The following is an 18,913-nucleotide window of genomic DNA, read 5'->3' on the forward strand; positions in this document are numbered from 1 at the left end:
GAAACTAATCATGAGACTGTCCAACACATATTTTGAAATAAAACTGCCCTGCCTGTAAGAAAATAGTACACAACCTGCAGCAGCAGGTAAAGTATAGCTGCAGAAGAGGATGAAATCACATGTGTGAAATATATCCCTGTGGAAATACTGAAACATGACAGAAGTGAGAGTGCTGGAAAGAACTGTAATAACTACTGTTAAAACATGTCAATAAAGCCTAGAAGTACCAGTCTGAATAGTAACATGAAAGCAAGTGAGAGAGTGTGAGAAAGTGCCAGGAATACAGCACTACAGTAGTAATAACCCCTGAATAAACTATACTGCAGTCAGGACATAATTAAATGCATGTGAGACTCAGAACCAAACAGAAACATCTGTTCAAAGTGTTGCTGCATGTGGAATGTGTACACCAAAATCTGGATATGTTGCTCCCAGTCTGAAATATGCAGATAGGATGATTGTCTGATATACCAAACATCCACACCTGTCTACAAGTATAGAAAGCACAGTTAACAGGATGATGTATCTGCACAAAGTTCGATATGAATGTGTATGAACAGCAATAAAATGTAGAGTTATGTTGCAGTAACAGTCCCATCTGCAAGGTGAAGTAGTTAACATATAGGACACTGTAGTTAGAACAGTAGTGTGTATATAACTGTAGCTATCAGAAATGTACAGCATATGTGGTTGTATTCGAAGGTGTTAATAATATGTTTGATTTACCCCACCCTCTAACCATCTATAACCCATTCCACAGGAAAATGGTATGTGCAATCACAATTACCACCCCTGGACGTCTGTCCTGTTGGGTCATATATATTTGCATGTCTGTTGATGCATCCGCCCCGTTCATACATCCACACCTGATGGCCTGTTGCCATCAATCAACCCTGCATGTTGTTGGACTGTGTATTACTGTTCAAATTATGCATGTGCTATGCACGCTGTTCAATGGTGTGAATAACTGGGTGTTTGGTTAATGGGAATACTAATGCATGCTGTTACAACTAACTGTGAATGGTATTTATATGTCACTAACCCAAACTGTCATGACATAATGCAAAACATAGAACGACAGGGAAGGCGGGTTCCGGCGGACCCACCTCTCCCACCTCAGCTGGCGAGTGCACCTGGCACTAGTGCCCAGTCCGGACCCTCCTCCGGTGGCCCTGTGTCACCTGCGGGTGGAAGCGCTGCAGGGGATGGGGCTCACCTCCCCTCTGCAAGTGTGGCCAGAGGAGATCCACCACTCACCCTCCGTAGCGTCCGGACTGTGGTGCGTAGGGAGATTCGGGACTCTGTCCTTGAGGCCCTACGCCAGCTCGAGGCACGGGTGGCGCAACTAACGGGCATGCCCGTTGCCCCGCCTACACAGCCCCCAGCACAGCCCCGTCCTGGGCAGTGAAGGAACAGTGGCAACTGCATATGGGTGGGGATATCAGTTCCACTGTTGCCATCTGTGGGCTCATGGGCTCTGGACATCCAAACCTCTGTCCCCGTCAATTGTGTAACCCCCCCCCACGTGTCATACACCGCCACTGTATGCGTCTTGTTTGTCTTGTCTGTTAACCTACCCAACCTACCTCCCCAGCTGTACCGACTACCTTCACCTGACATACCACTCTCACCTGAAAAAAAAACGGCACTCTGTACCCACAAAAAAATTATGCCCCATACATAGCTGCCCATTCCGCACACATGTCTACTGGACATGGAACCTATCAATTCCAATTGGCTGTACAACAGGTATTATTGTTGTCCTGACACCTCTCTCAGGGGTGGAAGGTTTCAAATGTCACACCAAATTACATACATATGCACAGCTGTTGCTGCTGAAGAAATGGGCAGCTATGGGCCTTACCTACATCCCTCCTGCACATCCCACGCTTGTTTCCCTACTGTCTTACCCTCTTTGTGACCCCTTTTTCACCACTTTCCTGTCTCCCCGTTTTCTTTTCTTTCAAAGAAAATAGCTGGTGTCGCAAGAGTAAGCACGTTTAGCGGTTGTAAGCGGGTGTGCGCTTGTGTGCGGAGCTAACCGCCAGTGCGCATGCGTGAGCTCCGCGCAAACCAGCGCTAACCCAGTTACAACTGCTTAAAAGTGCCTTAGGCACTTTGATTGACAGGTCCTGTACTCAGTTCCAAAGAAAAATATAATCCCACTGTGAGTCCCGAACCCAGGACCTTGGCAACTATTGTCTGCATGACTTACCACTAAGCCATGACTCTGATATAAAATCACTGTGCTAAAGTAAATATGTCATGTAACAGTAGGAATGAATGTAAAGGGAATATAGATGTGTAGTACACAAAGCATGACATTTAGAATCACAAACAAAAATGGTGGATTACAATAATAGTAGTGTGTGAACAGAAACAGCCATGCTAGTGGGAATCTAGTAGGTAATAATGTCACCATAGCACCTTGCAAGACACACACATACTCACAGCAGGATAAGCACTGCCCATACCCCACAACCCCTTACAGGAACACATCCGGACCAAGTAATAACATATGTGGGGCAAAGGCCCAAAACCAGGGACACATTACAAATAATGGTACAACACACGCAGACAGTGCAGAAAGTAACAGGGTCTACACCTTGTGGGATGTTTGGAAGGGTATGCAGTCTGGCACATGAATGTTTGTCACCATATTCTGACTACAGCCCAGACTGCCTTGCCAGATAAAGGTGTGCATGAGATACTGACCAAATATGAGGCAGACATGTGGACAGCCTGCAGATATCTGTACACATGACGGGTCCAACACCACCATATTTGCATAGTCAAGGACCTAGACATAGCAACAGTGAATGTCTTACGGGATGTACCACAGACCCCATGTGAAATGTACAAACAGTAGGCAGAAAGGTGTAACACATGCAATGGTAACTATGGAGTCTGGAAAGTATTCACCACTTGCATGGCAGAAAAACAGTAATAATACATATGCCCATGCTAACCCACAGTCACAACTGCAGCATACCAGACAGTTCAATGGGTGTACCCCACTGATATGTACCATTCCATGAGGCACATAACTGATGAACCTGAAAGCCTCTGGGGCCTGCTCAGCAGCATACTCACATACCCTAATAGATGTCAAGGCCCACACCATGGCCAGACCACACTGCATGCTGTAACACCCTAGCAGATATAGCAAGCATCCCAGGGTGTGAATGTACATGGAAAATAGGAAAGCTACAGCAGCACACTACAGTCAAGACACCTAGCAGGCATACCAGTACTGACAGTAAAGGGCAACTATTGAAGCCTAAGCAACAGAGTGCAAGCAAAGGTGAAAGGAAAGCACACACACACACACACACACACACACATTAACAATAGTAGTAGTTGTAGTTGTTAGTGTACATACACAGTCAGTACAGGAAACTGGAGAAATGAATGGAGGAATGTTAATCCACAACACACCGAGAAAAATGAGAGATACCAACCTTTACACTCACAGAACGTTGTCCACAGCATAACAGCATGGTCCCTGCCCTTAACATCTGAAAGGGCTACACCTATTTCACACACCCTTTTATAGCACAGTTCTGAAATCACAGTGAGAACTGCAATCAGTACACAACAGGCTGCATGCAATTAGCAAATGCTGGCTAACAATTGGTGCAGAGGCCATCACATGGGCATATGCAGATACCTACAAAAGTATGCTGTACTCCATGTCCACGCATGCAATACTTTCATTGCACCCTGAGAGAGAAAGAGAGACAGAGAGAGAGAGAGAGAGAGAGAGAGAGAGGACTAGACTGCAACTAAGCAGACGGAAACGAATCCCTCAGCAACAGCTACCTGGAAGCTGACAACTGTGAAGTGGAGCAGCAGGACAGAGAGCCAGACAGTAGCAGAAGCAGCTGTGACAAACACAGGTACTGTAAAGTAATACTATAAAGGTGTACATACTGTGAACCCTCCATATGTGTCATTGGTCTGTATCCATATGTATATGAAGATGTGTAAAGGGCAGGAGACATACAGCAACTATCAGTGAAGGCTGTACATACATTTGTATGTGTGAGCATCTATGTGCACATATAAATGTTGTTTGATTGTAGGTTGTACTGCCATGTACAAATTAGGTTACACAGCTATGTATGTTTAGCAGTATGTTAGTGTGTGTATACAGTAAGGTAGACAAATATGCTGATATACCTGTCTAACATATGGCTATGTATGTATGTCAACATATGTATGTGTATATATATATATATATGTATATATATACATATGATATGCATATATGTATACATACATAGAGAGAGAGATGTAGGACTACATAGACAGATGTCGATAGAATATTGTAGCAACATATCTATGTAATGCACACATGCAGAGATAGATATATGTAGATACATATACATAGACAGACTGATCTGACCACCTACAGGTATGATTGTATATGATGACCTGCAACACAGCCTGTCCCCCCCCTGTCGCCCACAGCCCCTCTGCGCCCCCCCTCCACATCTACAGCAGAATATGTACATCAATATATATATATGTGCAAATGTATACAGACATATTTACATATATATATATATATATCTATATACATATAGACATATCTATATACATATATATATGTATAGAGAGAGAGAGAGAGAGAGAGATGTATATAGAGTCTGAGTGAGGCACATGTGTACAGATGTATTGCAACAGGTGCCTGGTGACAAAGGCACGGAGTGAACACCAGTGTCAAATCCGGAGTAACATACCACATTCCAGATCACCTACACCAGTAACCACCATATATGTGAGTGTCCGCCACCACTGCATGTGTCAGGGGTGGGCAGGGTCAGACATGTGTACAATAGTGGCCCCAATGATAGTCACAGTGGCACACTATCCCTGGAATAGCTGCACATGGTATGTGTCCGCAGACATGGTGAGTCAGGCATGGACATGTAGGTCGGTGTACCCCCCACAGCACATAATGGATGCCATGGTATGGACCTCACATGACAGCAACAGATATGGAGAAGGACACAGTGACATGTACAACACTGTGACAATGCACCCAAACACAGTACCAATGCACAGTGACTGACAACACCACAGAGTACACATATGCTACCCACGTAGAGGTTACCACCCCCAGATGCACATATGGAGGTCACACCCATGACAGATGTCCAACAACCATAGTAACACCACCCACCATCCACAACCTAAATGTCTGCTGTGTGTCGTCTGTGCCACTGCAATAGTGTGCACATGTGTAGGTACGGGTTCCAACTCACAGATAGGACACACCCTGCAACAAACCACACAGTGTTAAGCAGCGAGACTCCCCATGTGTACATGTCACACATACCCCTGCTGAATGTTAGTCAGATAGGTAATATGCCATATGGGTCACCCTGTGTAACTGTGTGATGGCAGCAGGTACCATCACACCACATGTGTCACAATGGTCAGGTTAGCAGAACAGTACGCTGCTGTAGACACAGGGGCATTACCATATTGTATAGTATTGTATTATAATGTAATGTATTGTGTTGTATTGTATTGGTATGGTGAGGTGCCTCCTTCATGGAGTGGAACCACTGGTGCTGTGCGCCAGTGTACAGGTACATACCCTGTAGTCAAGGTAGTGTAACATAGCACTTCTATATGTGTGTTTAGCTCCTGTCAGAGGTTATGTAGCATGCAACTGGGGATACCATCAGGTCCCATCCATGTTGTGTATTCTGCTGACCTGCGGGTGTCTCTCACCTGGACATCTGTGATGACTTGGAGGTTAGGGTCAGCTGGGATAACTATGCCTTATTACAGGGGAGAGGGCGGGGTGACACCTGCACTGAACCTGTCTGCCACAATGTCGTCTATCTGTGGTGTCAGTGGAATATGTGTTGTGTACTACCTATGGGCATAGAGGATGGCTCCTGACCAGGTCGCTAACATAACTCAGGTAGGCCTCCTGGTCATCTGTAGTGTCACGCTTGACGTCTCACTCAACATTGCCCATGTAGTCAGTATGATGGGAAATAGATCCTTACCAGTGCTGCTCAGACATGCCCTCCCTTCAGTGACTGATGCTCTGTCTTGCAGTAGCTTACATCTTCTGTAATACAATCTGTATATGGCTGGGGTCCGCCAGACAGGATGCTGTCCCTTTGTGGATAGTGTCTTGGCCATATATGGGAATGCATGAGCCATGCATTCTTGGAGATGTCTGTAGAAAGCAATTGTGTAGGGGTCAGCATTGTGGGTTGTCTCTGCCACTGGCCCAGTGGGCTGTAAGGATACCATATCACTGTTACAAAGTGTAATGTCTGTATCTGTAATGTTGTGCACTGTAGCCATCTGTGCTGGTGGTGGAGGTGGGATATGCATATCCAGGGCAAGCAGGGTGTGGTCAGCCCACAGTATTCGCCGATGTACGCCATACAGTACCTAGATACAAACCCCCAGAGTGAGGAGGTGCTCCTGACCTGAATTGGTGTTCTGACTGCTGGTGTTTGGTAGTATGTCGTATGGAGCCTGGCAGGTACTGTTGCACAGTTGCTGGCCGAGCACTGATACCTGGCCATCTACATGTGTATCCACCAATAGACAGACAGATGCTACATATGTGAGATATGTTGTATCATAACAGTCAAGTAGCATGTGTAGTATGTGTGCCAAAGTCTGCTGACATATATTGCTGATACCAGGTTATCTTCTTTCTCAGGTACATGGCCCACCCAAGGCATCCCACCTACTCCGCGGCTGAGGATGAGGAGATACACCAGAGCCTGGTGCGGGATTATGCAACACTCTTTTCCCGCACCAGCCAGAATCAGCAGGTGAGGGCTGCACTGTGGCAGGACCTTGTCTGTCAGGTAAATGATATAGGCATGCATAATAGGACATATGAGCAGGTACGACATCACTGCAGTGATTTGATCAGACATGTCCGTCAGCGTGCATCAGATATCCACAGGCAACAGGTCGCCACAGGTGGTGGGGTGGCTACACATCCCCCACTCACCAGACTGGAGGGACTACTCCTGAGTGTAGTGGCTCCAGTCCACCTGCAACAACAACAGCAGCAGACATGCATCATGATGGAGGCTGGAGCCACACAGCAGCAGGACAGTGAACGTGCAGGTAATATGTCATATGTGTAGTTGACTGTTGTGTACACTGGTAGTTAATGCATGTGTGTGGTGTGTCCTTGGTTCGTAGCTGCCACCATAGTATTTAATGTGCAAGCGTGATATCCTCAATATTAGCTGCAGACCTGTGAAAGGCGACTGTTGTACTCCTGACCTGTATCATACTCAGTAACATTGGCACAGTTGTGCCCACTAACATTAGTTTCCTCATGTCTGCAGGACCCTCTGGTATCACTGCATTGCAGCCTATCCATGCTGGTGAGTGTCTATTTACAATACCTGTAAAAGTGTTGATAGTAATAGTACTATTTGGCACACTTAGTAGTGCTCTTTGTATGCATGTAGGTGTGTCTGTGTCTGTGTGTCGATATCACGCATACTGAGTACTGTACAATTGTGTGAAACTGTGTGAATGTGTGCATGTGTGAATGTGTGCATGTGTGCATGTGTGCACCTGTGCATGTGTGCATGTGTGCATGTGTGCATGTGTGCACCTGTGCATGTGTGCATGTGTGCATGTGTGCATGTGTGCACCTGTGCATGTGTGCACCTGTGCATGTGTGCATGTGTGCATGTGTGCATGTGTGCATGTGTGCACCTGTGCATGTGTGCATGTGTGCATGTGTGCATGTGTGCATGTGTGCACCTGTGCATGTGTGCATGTGTGCATGTGTGCATGTGTGCACCTGTGCATGTGTGCATGTGTGCACCTGTGCATGTGTGCATGTGTGCACCTGTGCACCTGTGCATGTGTGCAGGTGTGCACCTGTGCATGTGTGCATGTCTGCATGTGTGCATGTGTGCACCTGTGCATGTGTGCATCGCTGGTAATGTGTAGACACTGTAAACTGTGTTTCCTGTTTCCTTCCCACAGGTTCTGTTGCTGCTCTGGTGTCATGTAGCAGGGAACCTGAGTCAGGTGCCATGGGTACTGATGATGATGACATCTGTGTAATGGCACAGGATGGTATGCCAGGGTCCGCCATTGGTCAGCCGATTGACAGTACACAGCTGTCGACCCCATCAATGCGCACAGTTATCCTGCCAATATACCCCTTGTCACCACTGTCCCTAGGTGATGGACAGCATACAGTGGGCACTGACCAGGGTAATGTGGTACCTGTGGCACATGCCTCCCCACACAGCAGCCATGGCCATGGCCCAGAGATGGTACCACACAGACAGATGTCCAGGGGTTCTCGTGGGAGCATCCGTGGGCATACTGCCCCTGTCAGACGTGCCCACAGAGGTCTTACAACCTCAGCTATGTTTCGGACTGTCATGCAGGCACAGTCACGTATGGAACGGTACACCAGACAGGGTCTGAGGGAGCTGGCAGCATGTCGCACAGCCATGACTGACAGTATGCGTGACATTGCGGCTGCCATCCGTGATTTCACCAATGTCATAGACAGACGTTGTGGGGACATATTAGACCAGTTCCACAACTACATGTCCATGAGCCAGGGTGATGGTGGGCGGTTGAGGCGTCGACGTGGCCGTATGCCAGCAACAGCAGCAGCTGGCAGTCGGCGCGGACGGCAACAGGGCCGCGGCCGCCCCCATAGTGCCAGCAGCAGCCCCAGCAATGCTGGGTCTGTGCTGTCATCTGACCACCCCAGGAGACCACGTGCACGTGGCTCTGGCCAGGCCCGACAGGGCTCTGTGTCCAGTCAATGAACACCTGCTTCTGATGACAGTACCCAGTCTGGGTTGGTACCGGATACAGTCCGTAGCACCCCTGCAAGGCACAGGTACCGTGTCCGTGGCCAGAGACACTGATCTGTTTGACCTGGCAGGTACAGTCTGTGGCTGTCCACAAACACCAGTATATGGCAGCCATGAGGTGGAACTGTGTGCATCCATACACACATGCAAATTGACAACACCTAGGGCTACCGCATACACACACACTGCACCAACATTGCCCCACCTTCTACTGCTGTCCCTCACCAACACACATACACATACATGTCAATTGGCGGTATGGGTGGCTGGCTCAGGCATACCAAGTTCACACCCTGTGCATATGATGAAACTGTGCCACCTCCTGCAATCTGTAACAACTGTGCAGGTACAGGTTAACATGTTGCTGATGCACAGGGTGACCACATAGATGTGTAGTAATAGCATCATGTTGTTAACAGTACTGTGTGCTGAATTAATTGTGGGTATATCACAGCATGCCTGATGCAGTAAGTGTGTGGTTGTCACGTCCTGTTGTCTACACCCATGGTAGGTACCATAGTGTATCATCTGCACATGTTGGCATACTGGTGGTAATGATGTAAACAGAAGGTGACATACATAGGTAGCACGGGGGATAGGGTAATGAATGTAGTAATACACAATGATGGACATGTAGATTGCAAGTGGCATGTTGCCCACACTAGACTCTGCAATGCAGATGTTTGAGGATGTTGATATGTGTGCAGTACTACACGACTGGTACAGGACACACAGGGGCACCCTAGCACTGCATGCGCACATATCATACCATGCTAGACAGCCCCAAGACACATAACTAACTGTCACAGGAGGGGTCCCCATATATGTCAGGGATACTGTGGTGGCAGGCCAGGGAGCATACATCCTACTAAGTATGGCACCACTGAGCGAGGGCTCACCGTCTGGTATTTGACATGTGTATTACTGCAGGTATGTGCACATGGGTTTCTATCCAGTTATTGTACAGCCTGACAGTACATGCATGTTCTGTACACTTGTGTGCACTGAGACTGGACCCTAGCCATCTGACCCGTGTATTTCCATGTACATGTGCATAGTGCCTGCATAGTTGCAGTGTTACCTACTGGAACTGGTACAGCTTGTTTGTTGTACAACGGACTACATGGAGCCCTGTTTACTGTAACATTGTTTGCATGCATGTGAGCTTGCAATTACCCTGGAATACTGATCACACCTGCGATGCATAGTTATAGAGCTTCTGTGGACTCCTACTGCCATCTGCATAGCCTACTATATGTATGTCCATGTCCCACTTGACAGATTGTCACTGTTGGTCCTGTTCACATGTACATTGCCTGTGACACAGTGCATATGACCTGCCTGGCATGTGTCCACGTGAGCAGTCATATATGCTACTGCTAACTAATCACAGGCACTACACCTTCACACATTCATCTTCTGTTGAACTACCTGCTTTGCTAGGGACAGCCTGCACCTGTCACCCCTGGCCTTCCACATATTGGCATAGGCTCTAGCTACACCCATGTTGCCTATGTTAGGCAGGGCTCAGATGACAAACCCACCTTCATAGGTATCACAAGGGATAAGACACTAGGAGCAATGCTACCCACCGCCAGATGTCTAAACCTCCAGATGCATGCACCCGACACACTCCTTGGCATGGAACACATCGATATCTATGCAGTATCAGATGCCTGGTTCAGGGCTAGTGGGGGGCCCAGCAGCACTACTGGGTGTAACCCGTTTGTTTCTTTGATACAGTCTCCAAGGCCATTGCCGAGGGGAAGGTGGTCCACACAGACTACCTGGACCCTGCAAACGCCTTTGCAACAATACCCCACTTGGGCATTCTAGGGAAGCTCTCCAGCTTACATATGGGCCCCTATGTCACTAGCTGGATTGCACAGTGGCTCAAGAACAGAACCCACATGGTTAGCATTGCTGGAGCCATGCCAGACCCCATAACAGTTGCAGGTTGTGTCCCACAAGGCTCAGTCCTGGGACCCTCTTGTTTGGTATATGTTTATTGGAGGTACAGGCCAACACGGATGGACTGTGGCTGTACACCTGTGCAGATGACTGCGAACTGGCCACCATACTCAACTCTCCAGCTGACACAAGTATCATCCAAAGGGGCATCATAGCAACAGGTGACTTGTGCCAGAGCCATGGCCGTCTGCTGAACAGTGTTTAGAAGGGACATGTGCATCCTGTAGTCTGTTCACCTAGTTGCCAAAAGGGACATTGTCCTCAAACACACTAACCCCCCTCAGCCAAACACACACACTTGCCAATTGCAGGAGTCAAACCCCTATCTGACTGTTGTGACACTTGAGACGGACACATTAGCAGAGCATGCTATTTGCATTACTGGGGGTTTCCTCTTCCCCTGCTATACTTACAGAGTGCTGACATCATCAGTGTTTCGGAAAAGGGAATGGGCATCCTGTAGTGTCCTGTCCTATTTGCCAAAAGGGACATTCCTTTCACACACACTAACCCCCTCAGACAAACACACACACTTGCCATTCACAGGATTCAAACTCCTACCTAACTATGTTATGACACTTGAGACGGACGCATTAGCAGAGCGTGCTATTCGCATTACTGGGAGGTTTCTGTTCTCCTGCTGTACTTATAGGGTGCTGACATCATCGGTGTTTAGAAAGGGAATGTGCATCCTGTAGTGTCTTGTCCTATTTGCCAAAAGGGACATTTCCCTCACACACACTAACCCCCCTCAGACAAACACACACACTTGCCATTCACAGGATTCAAACCCCTACCTAACTATGTTATGACACTTGAGACGGACGCATTAGCAAAGCGTGCTATTCGCATTACTGGGAGGTTTCTGTTCTCCTGCTGTACTTATAGGGTGCTGACATCATCGGTGTTTAGAAAGGGAATGTGCATCCTGTAGTGTCTTATCCTATTTGCCAAAGGGACATTTCCCTCACACACTAACCCCCCTCAGACAAACACACACACTTGCCATTCACAGGATTCAAACCCCTACCTAACTATGTTATGACACTTGAGACAGACGCATTAGCAGAGCGCTATTCGCATTACTGGGAGGTTTCTGTTCTCCTGCTGTACTTATAGGGTGCTGACATCATCGGTGTTTAGAAAGGGAATGTGCATCCTGTAGTGTCTTATCCTATTTGCCAAAAGGGACATTTCCCTCACACACACTAACCCCCCTCAGACAAACACACACACTTGCCATTCACAGGATTCAAACCCCTACCTAACTATGTTATGACACTTGAGACGGACACATTAGCAGAGCGTGCTATTCGCATTACTGGGAGGTTTCTGTTCTCCTGCTGTACTTATAGGGTGCTGACATCATCGGTGTTTAGAAAGGGAATGTGCATCCTGTAGTGTCTTATCCTATTTGCCAAAAGGGACATTTCTCTCACACACTAACCCCCCTCAGACAAACACACACACTTGCCATTCACAGGATTCAAACCCCTACTTAACTATGTTATGACACTTGAGACAGACGCATTAGCAGAGTGCGCTATTCGCATTACTGGGAGGTTTCTGTTCTCCTGCTGTACTTATAGGGTGCTGACATCATCGGTGTTTAGAAAGGGAATGTGCATCCTGTAGTGTCTTTTCCTATTTGCCAAAAGGCACATTTCCCTCACACAGACTTACACACACACCAACCCCACTCACACACACACTGAGCACTTGCAGGATTTGAAACCCCTACCTAACTATGTAATGACACTTGAGACAGACGCATTAGCAGAGCGCGCTATTCGGATTACTGGGAGGTTTCATTTCTCCTGCTGTACTTATAGGGTGCTGACATCATCTGTGTTTGGAAAGGGGAATGTGCATCCTGTGGGGAGGCAGACAGCAAGCACACTATGGCTAAGCTGTCATTCCCTAGGGCAAACAGCCTAGTGTTGACCTCTACACCATTATGTTTACATGTGAAATGCACATTATTTGTTGCTGATAGACTGTGTGCATATCTTTATTGCCATAGCATTCCCTGTTGGTATGAACAACTTCTGCATCTGTGGAATATGTTTGCATATGGGAGGGATCCACTATATCACGTATGTCTCTGCAGTCATTTAACTGTGTGCACTGGGCAGACTGCTGTCATGTGGTTGGTTCCTGGCATAACACATAACAATACCAGATATGTGTGTCCAACTGCTAACCCAAGATTTGGACTAAGTGTGTGAGCATGCCCAGTTCAGCCTTCCCATGGCATGTTGTCAAAGTGTGTGAGCATGCCCAGTGTGAGCATTCCATATGTTGGACTCTGCAGCCCACCACATGTGTGGATGTGTGTGAACTTCACAAACTATCACCCATTTATGGTTGTGGGTTGTGTGTCATGTTGTGTAGTTACTGTACAACTGCTTTGTGTGTGAACACAACAGGATTATACTGTGCCTGCAGTGTTTGCATGGGATACTTTGCATACAGTTGTCAACATCCTTTCACACTGACCTAACACTGTAGTACTGTATAGTGTACTGGTAGTACTTTGACTGTGGTGGACAGTATCCTGGGCTTTACTGCTATCACCGCTTTACATTTCGATAGTGGGCACAACAGCCTGGTTGGGGCCAGTTGTGTACATCTGACCATGTTGCATTCTGTTCAGATATGAACTACTTACACCAGGCTTGTCCAACATTGTTAGTGTATTCCACAACATAGGTGTACAATTGCAAACACTAGCGATGTGCCCTAGTCCATGTCTAATGCAAGTTGGAGAGTGTGTTTGTCCTCCGACACACATTGTAAGAGGGTTTGCCATGACATATGTCATGGTTAGTATACTGTGCCTCTGTCTACCTGTGACATGACAGTGATACCCAGGATGAACCTACCATCTCCCGTCCACCCATCAGGATTCCTATTGAGGAAGATTGATAAGTGACTCTATGGGTAGCCTGTGCTGAGGGTTCACTCATGGGTGGGAGTGGCTTCTGTGTTATGGATCACACAGTACAGCTTGTCCTATGTAAGTCAGTGCTGGGGTTCAGGTCTGTCATGTGCATAGCTCACTGCCATTCAGTTTGTACTATGTGCATCATGTTTATTGATGCCAGCAACACAGGCAACACATGGCATCTGTGTAGGCTGTTTGATACTCCTGATGAGGTACTGTTGGGGACTTTACAGTTGATGGAGGTGTCTGCTGAGGTACATCCCACAGGGGCTATTGTGGTCGATTGTACCACTGCTGCAGGATGACTGCGGAGCCACAATGTCCTCCCCTTCTGTAGATCTGACAGCCTTCATGATTAGGTGGGTATATGGTATGTTTCTGTCAACACTACAGCACATGTTTGTCCAATGCAGGATATCTATCACCCTGTGTCCCCAGGTCTCTCATTACATGTTAACTACATAATGGGTTAACACCTATGTGGTAATTGGTGGGCCTTACTGTATATCCACGGGGATTGACTATACACATTTCTGAACTTAGCTTGCTGACATAGCTATGGCACCAGTTGTCTGTTTCTATGTGGCCCTTTTGTGGGATGCATGTGTCAGCTGGTGGATCGTATGTGGTGAGCAGTTTGTAGTCCTCTGCAAACATGTTAGGACACAGTCCTTCCATGTTTGCCTGTACCTATGGGACATATATACCAGACGAGGGGGATACCAGGACAAAGCCTTGTGGGATGCCAGTTATATCCGGTTTGTAGTCTAACATGGCTGTAGCATGTCTGACCATGTCTGTTCTGTCCTTGGCCTGGTTTGCAACCCCTCTACTGACATGTGGGTTTATATTTACGCTGGTGAGCCTATCTATACTGAACATGTAGGGTATTGTATAGATGCCTTTGCAAGGTCCAGCTACACTGTGTGGAGCACATTGCCCTCATCAATGACCTTAATGACTGTTTCAATTGAGTCAAACATGGTTGGGGGCAGGATCTGCACTTGAGAAGGCCACACTGGGTTGGGTCCGGTGTCAGTAGGTCCCCAACATCCTTATGTCTGTGGTACATGCTGATCCTTTCCATAGCTGTGCAATCTGGGCTTCTCAGGATTCTGGGGTAGTACTGTTCAGTATCCATTCAGGCAACACCTTTGTTGAGAAGGACCACTGTTGTTGTACACTGCTCTTTGGGTACATATTCTGTGGTAGGGCTGACATTGAGCAGTAGTGTGGTTTGGCATTCCATACATCTTAGACTCCATGTTGCACTAAGCCCAGGACACCATCTCATACCATTGCTGCTGTGTGTTTTGCTTTGGAGATGTTGTCTGTTACCTCAGCATCTGCAATGTCAGGGGGCCAGCAGTCTGCTGGAATAGATATTCTGCATTCGTGGGGGTGGGGGGGTTTGCACTGCACCTGTCGGGATGTATGTTGGCAATATGTGTGTGTGTTTGTGGTATTTGTGTGATTCAGGGCATATCTGTGAATTCCCAACATGGCTCCTACCATCAGTTGTGTAAGCCTTGGGATTATCCTTAGTGTCCTGTACAATTTGTATCTACATACGTTCATAGGTTCATACTAGGCTATCCACCCTGGGCATTTGTTAGCCTAGCCAGAGTGTGTGTGGCTTTTGAGACCCCTTGCTATGTGGATATTATGGCCAGTTATGATTTGCTTTGCTGTGCCTCTGTCTGGACATGACACAGTGAAGGCCCCACTGTATCTCTACAATCATCCATCCACTTGGCAAGATTCCTGTTGAACAGTGTCAGTGAGGGGCTCTGCCTAACATGGAGTGGGATTCTAGTCCAGGGTGTGGGGAGCCTCTGGATTATGTATCTGTCCCACCGGCACATCCTATTTCATTATTTGTTGAGGTTGACATCTCTCACTCTCGCAGCTCCGATGGATATGTGTTGTCTGGGGTGGAGCATGTCCATTACTCCTGTGTTGGGCATGGCCTCCTACAACAGGCATGCAATGCCTCTGTGTGGGCAGTCTGTGACTGGAGTCAGCTGGGGTGTCTACAGCCACGCAGCATATGACATATATGTGTGACACTTTATCCTCTTGGTGAGGTACCTTTGAGGTCTTTCTAACTGCTGCAGGTGTCAGGTAAGGTAGATCCCATGTGAGGCATTGTACTGGATTATGGGTATGATTGGGGTGAAGTATAGGGGCACAGTGACCTCTGTTGCCGTAGATGTGACTCCTTTCCTGATACGGTGTCACATGTAGACAGTCTTCCTAGCCACATTGGCAATGTGGGTGTCACATAACAGGTTACTGTTCACAAATGTCCCTAGGTCCCTGGTTACTCCTCCCATACATACTGGTTTACCACCTATGTGGTAATTCGTGTTACCTTGTTTGGTATTTGGTGGGACATTCATACTGTCCAGTGTCATCAGGACGGTTGGGGGGTTATTGTGTGTGACAGTGTGGTCTGTAGCATGCTACAGACTGCACAGCAGTCTTGCCTACAGTTAGTTGCACATGGGTGAACTCCACTGCCTTGTGCATTGTCAGTTACCTGGACGTATGGGTGTCTGTGCTGCCTATGGATACTCACCTCCTTTTATGTAGTGTTCCAGGTTTTGGGGCCATGACACATGGTACGTGGTATAACCTGGTAGTGCTGGTGTGCTGTCAGGAGCCTTGCAGCAGGTTTCTGTCACTGCACAGACATCGATGTTCTCTATTCTGGGGATGGCCTCGGGAGCAGGCATATTGGGGTGTACACATCTGGCATTGGTCAGCATTTCCCTTATGTTTCTTCCCACTTATGTTTTCTCGGGTGGTGGGTCAGTCTTTTCAGCCTTGCCTGCAAAGGGCTGTATGGAGGTGGCAAAGGCCTTATCCAATATTCAGACGCCCAGGGGTAACAGGTGCAGGCCATCCCAAGGGCAGCTGCATGGCTTGTCAGGCATGACATCCCACGCAGACAGACATTGGATCCCCTTGGAATGACACCAGTAAGTGTGCTACTTGCTATGACTGCTCATTCCGTGTTTGTACTGTGGCATTATTCTTGGTAAGGGTAGGTTGCTGCGAACGGTGAGTGTCATACCGGCCTGGACTACATAGTCGGATAGCTCATCTGTGTCTCTTTACATGTAGTCTAGGGCAGTACATCTCAGGTCATTCACACCAGCATGGACTATGACTGCATCATATTTCTATTTGCTTTGGAGTGACATACATATTTCTGTTATGTGGCATATTGTGGCAGCCTACAGGCAGCTTACTGTACCCTTTCCCTTGTTCAGTCTGGTGTGCGGGACAGCAGTGTGTCTGACTATGGGGTCACCTATTACACCTGTATCAGGCATGTTGTTTCTCCTTCTGGCCTGTGACTGTTTGGCACACCAGCTTTGTGTGCTATGTGTTGCATGTGCTATGTTTGGAGGCTGTTTCATTGGGTGTCTGCTTTAGTGGCCTCTGTTGGTGTGCTGTGTTTGTGATTTCTGCCTCCGGGAATGTATTTCTGTGTTTATGTGTTTGGTTTGCAGTTGTGATAGGTCTATGTGGGTATGTGTTTGTGGTGTGTGTGGTTACCTTCTCCTACTGACTTGTTTTGGGTGTACTGAGTTGGGGAGCTCTGCCTCCATTTTGGATGGGTGGTTGCATCTTTCACATATATTTGTATTTCTTGGGTGGAGTTGGGGGTTGTCTGTGTACTTGGGGCAGGTGTATGATTGCCTCAGGATTCACAGATTCCACTTGTTGAGGCTGGCCTTAGTGGATTGCATGTGTGGACAGAATATATTGCCATACTACTGATCAGTAATTACTTCAATGTTCATGTTTGCTCTATCATGTAGTAGCTTCCTCATTCTCTTGCATGTTTTGGTTATGGCTGGTGTCCACCATGCCAGTTATAGGCACTGTGTCCTGTTTTAATTTGGGACTGCATAATCCAAGCATTCCTGGCAGTGTTCATGGAATGGCTGTATTACAGGTTCTGGGGTGTGGCCCATAGTTTGCACCTGCATGGGACCTTTAATGGATTCCACATCAGTTTGGAGGTGTGCAAATATTGCTTAGCACATGTTTTCCACTGTGGTTTTGCGGCCAGGGACTGTGGTCAGGATTTGTATATCCAGTGTGATTACTATATGGTCTGGTTTTATCAGTGAGCAATACACTTCTCATCTTGACATCCCGTACCCATGTTGCTGATTATCACATCCAGTATGCTTACCCTCTTGTGGGAGTGGTACGTTGTTCCTGGGCCTTTTGGATTGTGGATTCTATGAACTTTTGTCCTACACTGTTGGAGCTAGTATAATGCTCCCAGTCTATGTCTGGGTATTTGCAGTCACCCAATATAATGTGGTTTGGAGGACTTGATATATTCATGTATTCCAGCATGGGCCGGATGCAGTTCCTGGTGTTGGGCCAGTAGTCTGTAGCAGGCTATACACTGGGGGGCAGTTTTAGCCACTGTTACTTGAGCAAGGCTAGTCCATACTGCTTTTCGTGGTGGTACCAACATGGGGGGGTGTTTATCCTTGACAGTTCTTGCTAGTCACCCTCCTTTTGTAGCTTGTTCCAAGTTTTGAGGATGTACGGCACAGTATGAGGTGTAACCTGGTAGTGTTAGGGTGCTGTTGTGAGCCTTGCCTCAGGTTTCTGTTACAGCACAGTTATCAACATTCTCCATACTGGGTGGGCTTGGACTGCATGCATCTTGCTGTTTGAACGTATCCCTTATCTTATTCTTATCCCTTCTGGTGCCTATGGAGATAGGTTTGTGTTTTGAGCCTTACCTATTCAGGGCACACTGTGCATGACAACAGCCTTTGCCAGTATCCATATGGCCTGCACTGATAGGTGCACGCCAGTCCTAGCAGGTGGTGCATCATGTCATGCTCAGCATGTCATCCCAGACTGGCACACATTGGGTCCCCTTTGCCTCACTGCAATACTTCAGCAATTGTTGCACTTCCTCATCTCATTGTCATGTTGTGGCATGCTATTTATTGCGGGTAGGATGTTAGTCGGGTCCTCAGGTGTGCATATGGTGCTTGGTGTTACATTGCTTAACACATAGCATTCATGCCTCAGGTGGTGCTGCAGGGCTGCCTCTGTCGGATGCACATATTACACTTCCCTGTACATGTTT

Source organism: Protopterus annectens, chromosome 5.part0 (assembly GCF_019279795.1).
Source record: "Protopterus annectens isolate FY-2018-M chromosome 5.part0, PAN1.0, whole genome shotgun sequence".
NCBI lineage: Eukaryota > Metazoa > Chordata > Ceratodontiformes > Protopteridae > Protopterus > Protopterus annectens.